The following is a 13,724-nucleotide window of genomic DNA, read 5'->3' as shown; positions in this document are numbered from 1 at the left end:
AAATCACAACATTCATAATCCGATTCCTCGCCAGTTAATCTAGCTATGGCTTTCGGAGGTAATCGTCAATGACATGAGCAATCTGATATCTAATTGTAGAAAAGTAAAACTAAAATCAATTCACAACATTCATAATCTGATTCCTCACCAGTTAGTCTAGCTATGGCTTTCGGAGGTAATTGTCAATGACATGAGCAAGTTTATTTCTAACAAAGAAAATGAACAAGATTGAAATCAACAAATCAGAACTAGAATTAAAAAAAACTAAGAAAAGCAAAGTCAGCAGAGAATTAATCCCATGTCACTAGTCATTGTGAAAATTATATGCAGATGCTTGGGCTGCCTACTCTATCCTGAAACATACATGCACTGATCAGTGTCATACAAACTTGTAAAATCATGAACAAAAGTGAAATACCATAACAATTGAAATATACACAGGTGGACAACTATGGAATATATGCAATGGAAATGAGAAAACAATGCATAAAACCTTACAACAACAAAGGAAATGAAACCTCAGTGTACAGTGGCCCTCTGCACAGCCTCGGTCAATAGGCTATCAATCCAAAATTATGTTCAAGCAATCATGTAGAAATAGAGTCTTCTCATATATTTCAAAACACAGTCACAACAATAAAACTAGTGTCATGACACAGTGAACTTTGAACAGCAAAATTACATTAACAAAAGACTAACTCTATGCGTTATAGAAACGCGTTATTTATAACAAAGGTTACATAACTTTTTTCTTGTAAAACTACGTGTACAGGGCACACGTAAAAGACAACGTCTATGGATTTAGCATAATGGTTGCCGAGACCATTAAATCTATCAACTGTGGCTGTTGGATTCACATCGTGGGGCAGTCTATAGGTGGCAACATGACCCCAGAGATTTAGGAACGGCCACGCATCCTTCAGAATCCTTCACGTGTTTGAAAACAGAGTCTGGCTGCTGTAGGACTCTTACATTGGACCACCGTTTGACCACCGTTGACCACAACTTGCCTTGATGAATTCGGCTGAACCAATAGGACCTGATCCATGTCCAAGTCATTTCTAACTTACCCATGTGGCTTGTTTTTCTTGATGACACCTGCAACCTAGAGTTTAACAAAAACAACTGTGGAAAGTTGAATCAACTGCGGAAAGTGACTGGATTCCGCAACTAATGAGAAAAATCTAGTTCAAACAACAAACACAAAAACATAGTCAGAAAACCACTTAAATTCTCTTTTAGAATCAATATGCAATGATCTCTGATAGCTTATGGAGTGTTGGTGAGGGGAAAAAGTCTGGGAAAATGTGTAGGAGAGGTGTAATTTCAAAGCTCTACATACCCCCACTGTGAAGGTGTTGCATGTCCCCATGCAACCAAAACTTTGATCATCCTCCTTTCAGTTCATGTGTTCTGAGACCTCTGCCAATACATCTAGCCTTCTTTTCTTCTTTCTTGGGACCACTACCATCCTCTGCTTCCTCATTAAACACCTGAACTTGAGGTTGATGAGAGCCATGTTCAACCCTCTGTTCTTTTTCTTTAATTTTCTATTTTTCGTCTACCATAGCCTAAGATGCAACATGGTGTTGTCATGAATAATCTTATCTAATCTGCCCTGTTCCTTCAATGTTTCATTTTCTCTTTTGATGTGTCTATTTAAGACCTCCAACTCAAAAAATTCCTGTTTTAATGATTGGATTTGAGCTTCTTGAGTTGTATTAGGCTGGGCAGATGAAGAACCTAGATCTGCGGCCGTATTCTCCAAGAACTCTATATAATCATACATTTCTTGCTAGTTCAGGTCTATCTCAGGTGTGGTCTTTCTTGGGCTGACCCCAAAATCCTGTTGAGAAGGACTGATTTCAAAATCTGGCCGAGAAGGACTCATGTCAAAATCTGGCTGAGAAATAGGAGTATGGTGGGGACCACGGCCAGGAGGGATTGCTGAAGGTTGTTCTAGTGTTTCCCCTCCTAAATCAATAAAGTGGGGCCCCTTAATTTGTATTTTCCTCAATTTCCCTTTTAGTCTGGAACTTCTCCTTAAATTTTGTGGGCTAGTATCCTCTTTCTCCCCACTCTGTTTTTCTTTCCCTTTCTTCTTTGCTGCAGCTGACTGTTCCTGAAGGTAAACTAGTCTTTCAGACAGTATTTGGTGGTCCTCTTTTGAGGAAGGTTCTGGGTTTTGATGGAAAGCCTCAATATTTCTTTTCCTTTTTTATTTTCTTGGCTTGTTACCCTTAGTCTTTTCCTTCCTACTTTCAGACAATTTTTCTTCCCTACTAGTTTCTTCAACTATGTTAGTAGGAGTGTCCTGAATTCTATCACTTGTTTTCTTTCTTCTGCTTCTCCTTGATGTACTGCTTTCAGGGGTTTCTTGTGGATCTTTAAAGAAATTTCTAACTAAAAACTGCTCCCAGGTGTCCTTCTTTTCCTTTAATTGTCTTTCAATCAAGATTTTCACAAGGCTGTGGTGATACAAGTGGGGTTCTATGTCCCCCAGATTCTTTTGGACGGTGGTGGACATTTTCTTCAGGCTATTTAGCAAGAAATAGGGCAAATTAAGAGTTTGATTTTCTAGAAAATTCATCAGCAATCGGGTGTGGTACATGTACATTGACCCCAATCGTCCCTCACAGGTAATGAATTTCTGGATTATTAATAGTAAACTAGCCCATTTTTCTTGTAAAGCAGAGACAGAGATTCCTCGATTAAAGATGGTTACATCCATACTTGGATTTCGTAGGATAACCCTCCATGCTCTCTCGTCAAAGCTCTTATTTTTGAACCATCGTTCTCCCTCTTGTGGGAGTTTGGTTGCAGCTGTTATGGACGCCTCTATGATTGTGAATTTAAGGTCTCCAACCTCCGCTTCTACGCCGTCAAAGGACCTCGCAAAAGTCTTCGTAACTTCCTTATTGTAGCCTCTGAATTTCTAAATAAATTGTAACCATCGGACCTTCCTTAGCATGCTTTTCACTTGCGGATACCCTTCCATAAATTTGGGCCCTTCTGGTTCTGCTCTCAACAGAGGACCCATTCTTTCCTCCTGTTTTAAACATGTCTGTGTGGGTATTGGATGAATGTAAGTGAGACAGCTGGGTTAGCGTGAAATGGAAAGGATTTATGGAGAAAAACTAGTGACTGTAGATGGAAAACAGTGAATAAGTAGCGGGAGTGAGTTTATGCAGTGGAGCAGAGGCTTATGTGAATAGGGTAGGAATGCAAACATGACTTCAATAGAATAGAAGGGGAGTAAAGTGAGCTTGGCAGAGTTTTAAACTGGATATCTACGAAGTAGACGTAAACATGCTCAAGAAATGGCTGCGGAATTTGTGCAATGGAGAAGAGTCATGATCAAATCAACCACGTCCCCATAATTACAAGTGGAGTGTCAAAGTACAGCCAAACACGATTTAAATCTGGAGGCTTGATCATGAGGCTGTTTGAAAAATAAATACAAGGTTTGTGGAGGAATCATAGGTCGTGGAACGGTTATGCGCTATCAATGCCAATCATTGCATATAATGGAGCCATGGTTTCAAAACTATATAAAATGTGCTCTAGATGCTATTTGAAATAAATCTTACTCATACCTTGGAATTTTTGCCACTTTTCGTCCATTAACCTTTGATCGGCTGCTCCTTGTTGATGCTTTTAGGTGCCTCATATCTTCAAAATATGTGTTTGGTCATACCTGCATTTGGTTTTCATGATCACTTAACTAACCTCTGACTGTCAGTGTTGAAAAACAAAGTGATGGCTATGGAATCAGCCTCTGGCTGCGGAAACTGACACAGTAATCATATGACTGAATGCAGATGGATAAATGATGACTGAATGAATGAAAATGGTCATAAAAGGAATTTTATTAGCAGAATGAGATGATGGAATGAAAATGAACTAAAGTGAAGTGAAATGAGGTGGAATGAAGTGAAGTGAGATGTCATGAAACTATGAATACAATGAGAGGATATTTTTTTTATTTTTTTTTGGAAAATATAGGGCGTCAGGAGTTCCTGATTTTCGCCCTGTATTTTCTGTATAAGACTGCCAATCAGTGATTGGTTTTCAGGCTTATGCACACATTTTTTTTTTACAAAAAAGAACAAAGGCTAGGTTGGTGGAGAAGAAGGATTCTTCTTCACCAGGCTTATTGCAGAACTATCTTGAAAGATTTTGACAAATTCCTCTTTTGAGAGTGGCTTATGGTAGATCTTTAATCTGTGGCCATTCACAATGAGAGGAGTTTGATATTCATCAATGGTTTTGATTCTTACCGCTCCATTGCTAAAGGTATTGTCAATCTCATATGGCCCAAGCCAATGAGTCTGAAATTTTCCTTTAAAATATTTAAACTTGGAATCAAATAGCAATTCCCAATCTCCTTCTTGAAACATTTTCTCCTTGATGTATTTGTCATGCCACTTAGCTCTTTGATATTGAACTAGATCAGTTCTTAGGATTGCCTCTTGTCTGATCTCATCTAGCTCATTCAACTGCTCCATTCTATGCCTTTGGGCTTTTGATAGATCCATTCCCAACTGAACTGCCATCTTGAAAGTTTTGACTTGGAACTCAATGGGGAGCAGGATTTCTTTCCCATAAAAAAGTTCATAGGGAGAATGTCCTGTTGTATTTCTCCACATAGTTCTGTAGGCGCACAAGGCTTCAAGAAGCCTTTCTGCCCAATCTCTTCTATGTAGATGAACAGTTTTGGTGATGATGCCTTCAATAACTTTGTTTGTAGATTCCACTTGCCCATTTGCTTGCGGATGGTAAGGGGTAGATTTTCTGTGCTTGATTTTGTATTCTTCCATCAGCTTCTTCACCAGGTTGGATGTGAATTGACTTCCCTGATCTATCACAATTTGTCTTGGAACACCAAAGCGAGTAAAAATATCCTCATAAAGAAAACTAACAACTGAATTTTCAGTAGCAGAAAATAATGCTTTGGCTTCTACCCATTTAGTGACATAATCAGTGCATACCAATATATACTTTATTTGTTTAGATGGTGGGTTAATAGGTCCAATGAAATCTAAAGCCCATTTTTCAAAGGGTTCGATGAGTACCTGTGGCTGTAATGGCATTTCATTTGAAAGGGTAGGTTTCCCTACTCTTTGGCAGCTGTCACACCTTTTGACATATTGTTTTGCATCTTTGAAGAGGGATGGCCAATGATATCCTAAAGAGAGGATTTTATAGGCCGTCCTTTTGTCAGCAAAGTGTCCGCTGCATGGTTCATCATGACATGCTTTAAGAATATCAGGCATTTCATCTTCCCTAACACATCTTTTGATCACATGATCTGGCCCTGTTTTAAACAATGCATTAGAAATCCATGAATATTTTGAACTCTCCTGAATAATCTTTCTTCTTTCACCAGGAAATAAATGTGGAGGTAGTTTCCCTGTAACCAAATAGTTAGCTATATTTGCATACCAAGGGGTCTTAGTAGTTACTACAAATAAATATTCATCAGGAAACTTATCCTCTACAGGAGAATCCTCTTTAGTATTCTGAATCCTAGACAAGAAATCAGCTACTGTATTTTCTTTCCTTGGTCTATCTAACACAGTAATATTGAATTCTTGTAAAAGTAGGAGCCACCTTGTAACTCTGCCATTAGTAATAGGTTTTTTCATTAGATATCTAATTGCAGAATGATCAGTATGAATAAAAGTTTCATACCCTGTTATATAGTGTCTAAACTTATTGATTGCATGAACAATAGCTAAGAACTCTTTTTCAGTTACAGTATAGTTCAACTCAGTGGGAGTCAATTTTTTACTGGTATAGTAAATGGCATAAGGAACTAAATCTTTTTGACCCAACACAGCTCCTAAAGCTATATCTGAAGAATCTGTAGAAATATGGAAAGGAAGTTTCCAATTTGGTCCTCTCAAGATAGGCGCTTCAGATATTCTTGTTTTCAAAGTTTCAAATGCTGAATGACAATCAAGATCCCATTTGAATTCATAGTCTTTTGTAAGCAGTTTGAAGAGTGGAGATGCTATTTTAGTGAAGTTTTCTATAAATCTTCTATAGTATCTAGTAAATCCTAGAAAACTTCTAACATCTTTTTGACAATTTGGAATAGGAAATTTGGAGATGACTTCAACTTTAATCCCATCCCCTAAAATATGATGTCCTAAAACAATACCTTCAGTAAACATCATAAAGCATTTTTCATGGCTTAATGAAAGGTTGGTCTCTTTACATCTTATAAGGACTTTTTCCAAATTTTCTAATGCCTCTTCAAAAGAATCACCATAAACTATAAAATCATCCATATAAACCTCTACACAATCATGGATTAGATCAGAAAAAATTCCTAGTACTGCTCTTTGGAATGTCGCGGGTGCATTACCTAATCCAAAACGAAGCACTCAATAAGCAAAAGTTCCCCATGGACAGGTAAATGTGGTCTTATCCTAATCCTCAAGTGCTACCTGAATTTGATTATAACCACTAAAACCATCCAGAAATGAAAATTACTTTGTGCTTGCTAATGTATCTAATACTTGATCGATAAAGGGCAAAGGAAAGTGATCCTTCAAAGTTGCTTTGTTCAATTCCCTGTAATCAATGCATACCCTCCATTTACCATTCTTTTTGGGTACTATAACCAAAGGAGAAACCCATCGGCTATCTGAGATTGGATAAATGAAGTTTACATTGAGTAGTTTTTGGAGCTCTTCTTTCACTATCTCCCTAAGATTTGGATTCATCCTTCTCTGAGGTTTTCTGATTGGTCTACTATTTTCCTCAATATAGATATGATGGATGCAAGTCTTAGGATCAATACCTTTCATATCAGTATACTCCCATGCAAATGCAGTAGAATGTTTTTGCAAGATTTTGGTTAGCTCTTCCTGTTGTGATTTTTCCAAATTTTTGTTGATACTCAATGTTTTACCTGGAAAAATCTCAATGGTAGAACTACCAAACTCTTCCATAGAGTAAAGAGACATTTGTCTTGATGATAAATACTCAATGTCAGAGTCTAACTAAAATTGTGTGTGGTCATATTCTGAAGATGTTCCAAAATTTTCTAATGTGTTCAGAATTTGACTATCTTCACTAATTTCAGAAATGGTAAAGATAGGTTGTAGACTGTCTTCATCATCGACCCATTCATTGTCTCCTACTTCTATAACTGCTTTTGCTGGAGGATACAAATTGAATTTCTTTGTCGAACTACCATCAGAAATGTACATATCTCCAGATCTACAACTAATGAAAGCATCAGCTATGGCTAGCCAAGGTCTTACTAAGATGAATGGATGCCCTCCTAAATTACTCTTGGGAGTCAAAATCATAAAATCTACTGGATATTCCCAAGAATCTAAGGAGACTGAAATATCTTCTAATACACCATCTGGTTTGATTATTGATCTATTTGCAAGTTGCAGTAACGCAGGTGTAAAAAGAAGATTAGGAAGTTTAAGTTGTTCCATAGTCTGTCTACTCATAATGTTGATAGCAGCCCCTAAGTCAATCAAAGTATTTGGAATTTCTATCCCATTTATATGTGTCTTGACAATTGGACTTCCTGGATCTACATATTTCTGCATGGTAATTTTTCCCATCATGATATCTACAATTTTTCCTACCAGGTGGATTCTTCTTGTATCTCTTGGTTTCCTTCCTGGTCTTTTGAGACTCAACTCCTTTATTGTTTTTGATAGAATAGGAATCTCTTTAATGGCTTGTAGCAAGGGAATCTTGATATAGACATTTTTTAATTCATCTAGGAAATCATAGTCAGGCAACAAGATTTGTTTTTCCACCCCTTTGTCAATTTGTAATCTTTCAGGGAAAGGAGGTGTGGATGAAGATGCAGGTTGCTCAACTACAGGAGTTGTGGGGGTTGACTCTTTTTCTTTTTCTTTTTTAATGTTTGGGTTATGAAGAGATGCTTCCTCAGAACCTTTATTGGCTTTAAGAGAATCCTCCTCAGAGGTATCTTGCTTTTGAACATCTATAGAAGGTTTTTATAAAACTCTACCAGACCTGAGTTGTACATCGTGGAGAAGAACAATCATATAGGTAGGAAATTGTTGTCCTTCTACCATGTAAGCATTCTGAGGATTTTTGTTATTGGGATTTGGCAATGGCTGGGCTGGTAGTTGATTTGTCTTTTGTTGAAATGGAAGCAAGAGTTGAGAATTTGGATTTTGTTGAGAAGGTTGTTGTTGTGGAAATGGTAATGAAAGTTGTGGGTTTTGATTTGGAATTTGTGGATTTTGTTGATTTTGAAAAGATGGAGGATATTGATAAAATTGAGCAAATCTCCCATAAGGATTTTGCATCTCTTGTGCCCATGATTGGTATGGATTTTGAGATTGGGTCCAAGGTTGTTGCCAAGAATTCCAATTTGGTGGAAGCTGAAAGTTCATAGGATTGTTAAATCCTTGATTTTGTGGCCCCTGCCATGGTCTTCTTGAAACAAAACAAAGGGATTCTATTGAATTTGGATCTTCCTGAAAGACAGCTTTGAGCCCAGGAATTGAAGGACAATTCTTGGTCTCATGGCTTTTTGAGAAAATCACACATGTCTCTACAACTTTTGCATCCAAGGGACATTCCCTTAAAGCATGTTTCTTTCTACATTTTGGACAAAAGATGGCTAAGGCTTCGGCTTCTGCTTTCTGCTTGTTTTGTATTTTAAGGGTGTCTAGTTGTTCACTAAGGCTCCCTAGAATATCAATTTTGAACTCATCAAGCATATTGCCAATCTCTGCCCTACTTACTGATCCAGTTGCAGATTTGTTTGCTCTAATAAGAGAAGGATCTCTAGGCCCTTTTCCAGTTTTAGATTTTCCCCTTGAGAGATGGACACATAGTTCTGCTATGTCAGGGAGTGGAAGTTGAGAAATATCTCCCTTCCCCATCATGTTTAAATTATCTATCCATTCATCTCTAATGGCTTTCAATAGAAGGGCTTTCAAGGTTTCCTCATCTAAATTACTCATTTTTGCTCTCTTTAAGTTGTATTGAAATCTTTCAAGTAAATCCTCCAAGTTTTCATCTTCTTTTTGCATCATCTTGAATACCTCATCCTTATGATTGGTGGGCATGAAATAATCCAGGTATCTATCCAAAAATGTTTGTTTCATATCATTCCAAGTCCTAATAGATTGGGTGACTAATCCCATTAACCATTTCAAAGAAGCTCCTTTCAATGTTGAAGGAAACAGTTTGAGTTTTTGAGAGTCTTCCATATAGTCATAGGTTCGGCACAAGACTTCAAACTCAAATAGAAATGTTTCAGGATCCTCACTTCGCAACCCATAAAAGTTTGGGAGGACAGATGGTGAAATTTTTTTCATTGTTGTATGGGTCTCCTCATCGGCTATAGGGAATCCAAATGAGTTATCTCCATCCCTATTTCCCCCATTGTTACCTCTACCTCCTCCATTGTTTCCTCCTCCTCTACCTCTACCTCTACCCCCTCCTCCAAATCCATTTACTACTTCCTCTGTCATGATAGTTTCCTCAGAGTTCTCAGAGTCCTCTGGTTCTTCTATTATTGGTGAATGAGGAAGAATTTCTCCCTCCTCTTCTTCAGGTGATTCTACTTCTTTGATTACAATGTGTTCCCCTGTAAAAGTGAAGAAAGGTTCTTCTCCTAGGTCAGATTTTATGGATAGTGTGGGAGAGTCTCCTAATTCAGCTGCTGCCCCTTGAATTCCAGGAATCCTAAGGCTGGGAGTGTGAGTCAGAGATGATGGAGGTGTATCTTGTCTATGCCTTGAAGTAGCTGGAGTTGTGAAAATCGAACTTTTGGCCCTAGCTATAAACCTTCCCCTAGAATCTCTTGCTCTATGCATGTCATTTTTTTTATTTTCTTTTATTTTTCAATTCGGGCTAATAATTCTCTTTCTGATCTTCCAGGTCACACTAGGTGCAGGAAGAGAGCATAATCAAGAAATTATTGAACTAACAACTCCCTTTTCTGATCCTCTAGATCACACTAGGTGCAAGAGGAGAGCATACTTCAAGAAGTTATCAATTTTCCCTTTTTTTTTTTTAAAGAGATTGGCTACCTAGTTACACTTCCCCGGCAACGTGCCAAAATGTTTGGTCAATTTAGTGTGTCCTAAATTGCTACATTAATTATCAATCCGGGAGTCGTAAACTGATGAAGTGTGGTGCACTATATGTGCAAGATAGCCTCTTTCTTATATTTTTGTCGTTTTTCAATTTTTATTTTGTTTTTGGGGGGTTTTTATCTTCGTTTATCTCCTAATGTGAATGGCTATTCCTGAGTCTTTAGAAGGCAAGCATGGATATGGATTTTAGGCAATTATGTCCTCTATAATGGTTTCCAGCACTTAACACTTCAGAAGATCTTAGAATATACTAGTGATGACAGTAATGCTTGAACAAGAATGGAAAATGTGTTGCTATTTAAAACAAGTAAATAATAAACTACTGATCATGAAACTATTATCTCTGCTGCTGTCTAAATACAAAAAAGTGATTTAAGCTACTGCACTCAAAGAAATAAAAAATTGCAAAGAAATTAAAACTAAAATCAAATTACATCATTCATAGTTCGACCTCTCGCCAGTTAGTCTAGCTATGGCTTTCGGAGATAATCGTCAATAACATGAGAAATCTGATATCTAATTGCAGAAAAGTAAAACTAAAATCAAATCACAACATTCATAATCCGATTCCTCGCCAGTTAGTCTAGCTATGGCTTTTGGAGGTAATCGTCAATGACGTGAGCAATCTGATATCTAATTGCAGAAAATTAAAACTAAAATCAATTCACAACATTCATAATCTGATTCCTCGCCAGTTAGTCTAGCTATGGCTTTCGGAGGTAATTGTCAATGACATGAGCAAGTTGATTTCTAACAAAGCAAATGAACAAGACTGAAATCAACAAATCAGAACTGGAATTAAAAAAAACTAAGAAAAGCAAAGTCAGCAAAGAATTAATCCAATGTCACTAGTCATTGTGAAAATTATATGCAGATGCCCAGGCTGCCTACTCTATCCTGAAACATACATGCACTGATTAGTGTAATACAAACTTGTAAAATCATGAACAGAAGTGAAATACCATAACAATTGAAATATACACAGGTGGACAACTATGGAATATATGCAATGGAAATGAGAAAACAATGCATAAAACTTTACAGCAACAAAGGAAATGAAACTTCAGCATACAAGGGCCCTCTGCACAGCCTCGGTCAACAGGCTATCAATCCAAAATTATGTTCACGCAATCATGTAGAAATAGAGTCTTCTCATATATTTCAAAACACAGTTACAACAATAAAACTAGTGTCACGACACAGTGAACTTTGAACAACAAAATTACATTAACAAAAGACTAACTCTATGCGTTATAGAAACGTGTTATTTATAACAAAGGTTACATAACTGTTTTCTTGTAAAACTACGTGAACAGGAGACACGTAAAAGACAGCGTCCATGGATTTAGCATAATGGTTGCTGAGACTATTAAATCTATCAACTGTGGCTGTTGGATTCGCATCATGGGGCAGTCTACAGGTGGCAACATGACCCCAGAGATTTAGGAACGGCCACGCATCCTTCAGAATCCTTCACGTGTTTGAAAACAGAGTCCGGCTGCCGTAGGACTCTTACGTTGGACCACCGTTTGACCACTGTTGACCACAACTTCCCTTGATGAATTCGGCTGAACCAATAGGACCTGATCCATGTCCAGGTCATTTCTAACTTGCCCATGTGGCTTGTTTTGCTTGATGACACCTGCAACCTAGAGTTTAACAAAAACAGTTGCGGAAAGTTGAATCAGCTGTGGAAAGTCACTGGATTCCGCAGCTAATGAGAAAAATCTAGTTCAAATAGCAAACACAAAAACATAGTCAGAAAACCACTTAAATTATCTTTTAGAATCAATATGCAATGATCTTTGATAGCTTATGGAGTGCTGGTGAGGGGAAAATGTGTAGGAGAGGTGTAATTTCAAAGCTCTACACTAGGGAAGATGCTAAAACCCAGAGTAAGACTCTTTTGGTTTATTCAAAGGAAACTCAGACAGAGCCATGTCCTTTAGAAGACAGTGAAATGCAGATTAATGATCCATGTGTTTTCCCTTAGGAGACCCAAACAAAATTCCCTACTGTGAATGTTGTCGTCCAAACTGATGCTGAAGAAAACATCCAACTTGATTATTTCATGATTCAAGAAGCAGCCGAAGCTACTGTACAGACTAATCCTATGGAAACACAGGATGATGAGGTCCAAACAGAGGAGACACCTACTTACATTCCCCTAGTAAGGGAAGCAATCATTAGGAAATTGCAGAATGAACTAATTAAGGTTTAGCAAGAGTTAACTCAGCATAAAGAGGAAGTAGTGCCCCTATGCGTACATAAAAAATTCAGGAAGAAATTTGAGGCACTCACAGTCACTGAGGATGAGACCTTCGCTCATTACAAGGCTGAGCAAAAGAAGGTTGAAAAAGCACAGGTTGAGTTACAGAAGGCTAAAGAGCAATTGGAGACTGTTTGCTCTCTTTACTCAGATACCCTATCATGCTGGGCTCTTGCTACCAACTATGCATTGTTCCTCCTAGAAAGGTACCTCCTGCTAAAGATCAAAGCTATTAAAGCTGGCAAGTCTATCGAAATCATGACCACCCCAGACTTCATCAATTTTTTCAAAGAACAGAACAAGCAGGTACAACGCCTCTTGTGTAAACTTTACATGCATAATTTCTTTTTAGAGGATGACTTAGACAACAATCTTGGCCCCTTTATAGGGGATATCCAATTCCAAGCCTTTCTTTCCTTTGCTACTGACCAAATCAAATGGGCCAAGGCCCATAATACTTTTAGAAAATGAGAATATGGCACAGACTTGTGGGTTAGGGGAGAGCCTACAAAACCCCTGCATCTCTTTGTAAAGCGCAAACAATTTATGAAACAAGCTGGTGTTGTGGGCCAGTTAGGTCCGTTCCACACATATATTATACAAGCAAGGAAGGAGTGCTTCAAGGAGATCAAAGAAGAAGCTTTGTCTGTAGCCAGATAAAGGTGGGAAGTCTCCAACAATACTATTAGGAACAAAGAACCATTTGGATACCAAAATGTCAAAGTTGCTTCCTCTCGCTTCCATACATACAGTAACATGGTCTTAACCATGGGCCTGAGTGGATAGGGTTTCAGTATAGAAGCCCAATTATATGGTATCCTCTAGATGGGTACCATTGTGATTATAACCTGTTAGATCATCAAGTAAACCGGGCCTTTGCAATGCTCAAGAAGAAAAATAGTATTAGAGTTTATAAGGTGGAGGTATATCCTACATGTTCCTTAATTCAACTGCACCTAAAACATCTGATTGCATGAAGACATGCAATAAGGTAAGATGGGAATTATTTTGGTCCAAGAAAAAGGTACATTTTCTCCTTGAAAATAACTTGATTTAGCATTCGTCTTCACATTTTTATCTTCGTTTTATGGATAAAAGTAGAGGATACAACAACTAAATTTGGGTAAAAGTGATTAGTAACAAGTTAGATAAATATAGGCACATAAAACTGACTTTTATTATATTTATGTGCGGAAGATGTGGATTGGACAATGGTTGTTCAATCAACAGAACAACAACAACCAGTAAAGGAAAAATACAGTGTCTGGGGAAAGCAGGACAGTGGAAGACTGGGCAAGATCGATGCTATTTTATGATGAGATCATATCGAGTGT

The sequence above is a fragment of the Pinus tabuliformis genome, chromosome 7, assembly GCF_031772625.1.
Source record: "Pinus tabuliformis cultivar Carrire ecotype Pingquan chromosome 7, CPIR1, whole genome shotgun sequence".
Taxonomy (NCBI): Eukaryota; Viridiplantae; Streptophyta; class Pinopsida; order Pinales; family Pinaceae; genus Pinus; species Pinus tabuliformis.
The sequence above is the reverse complement of the archived record's forward strand: the minus strand, read 5'-3'. Positions refer to the sequence as shown.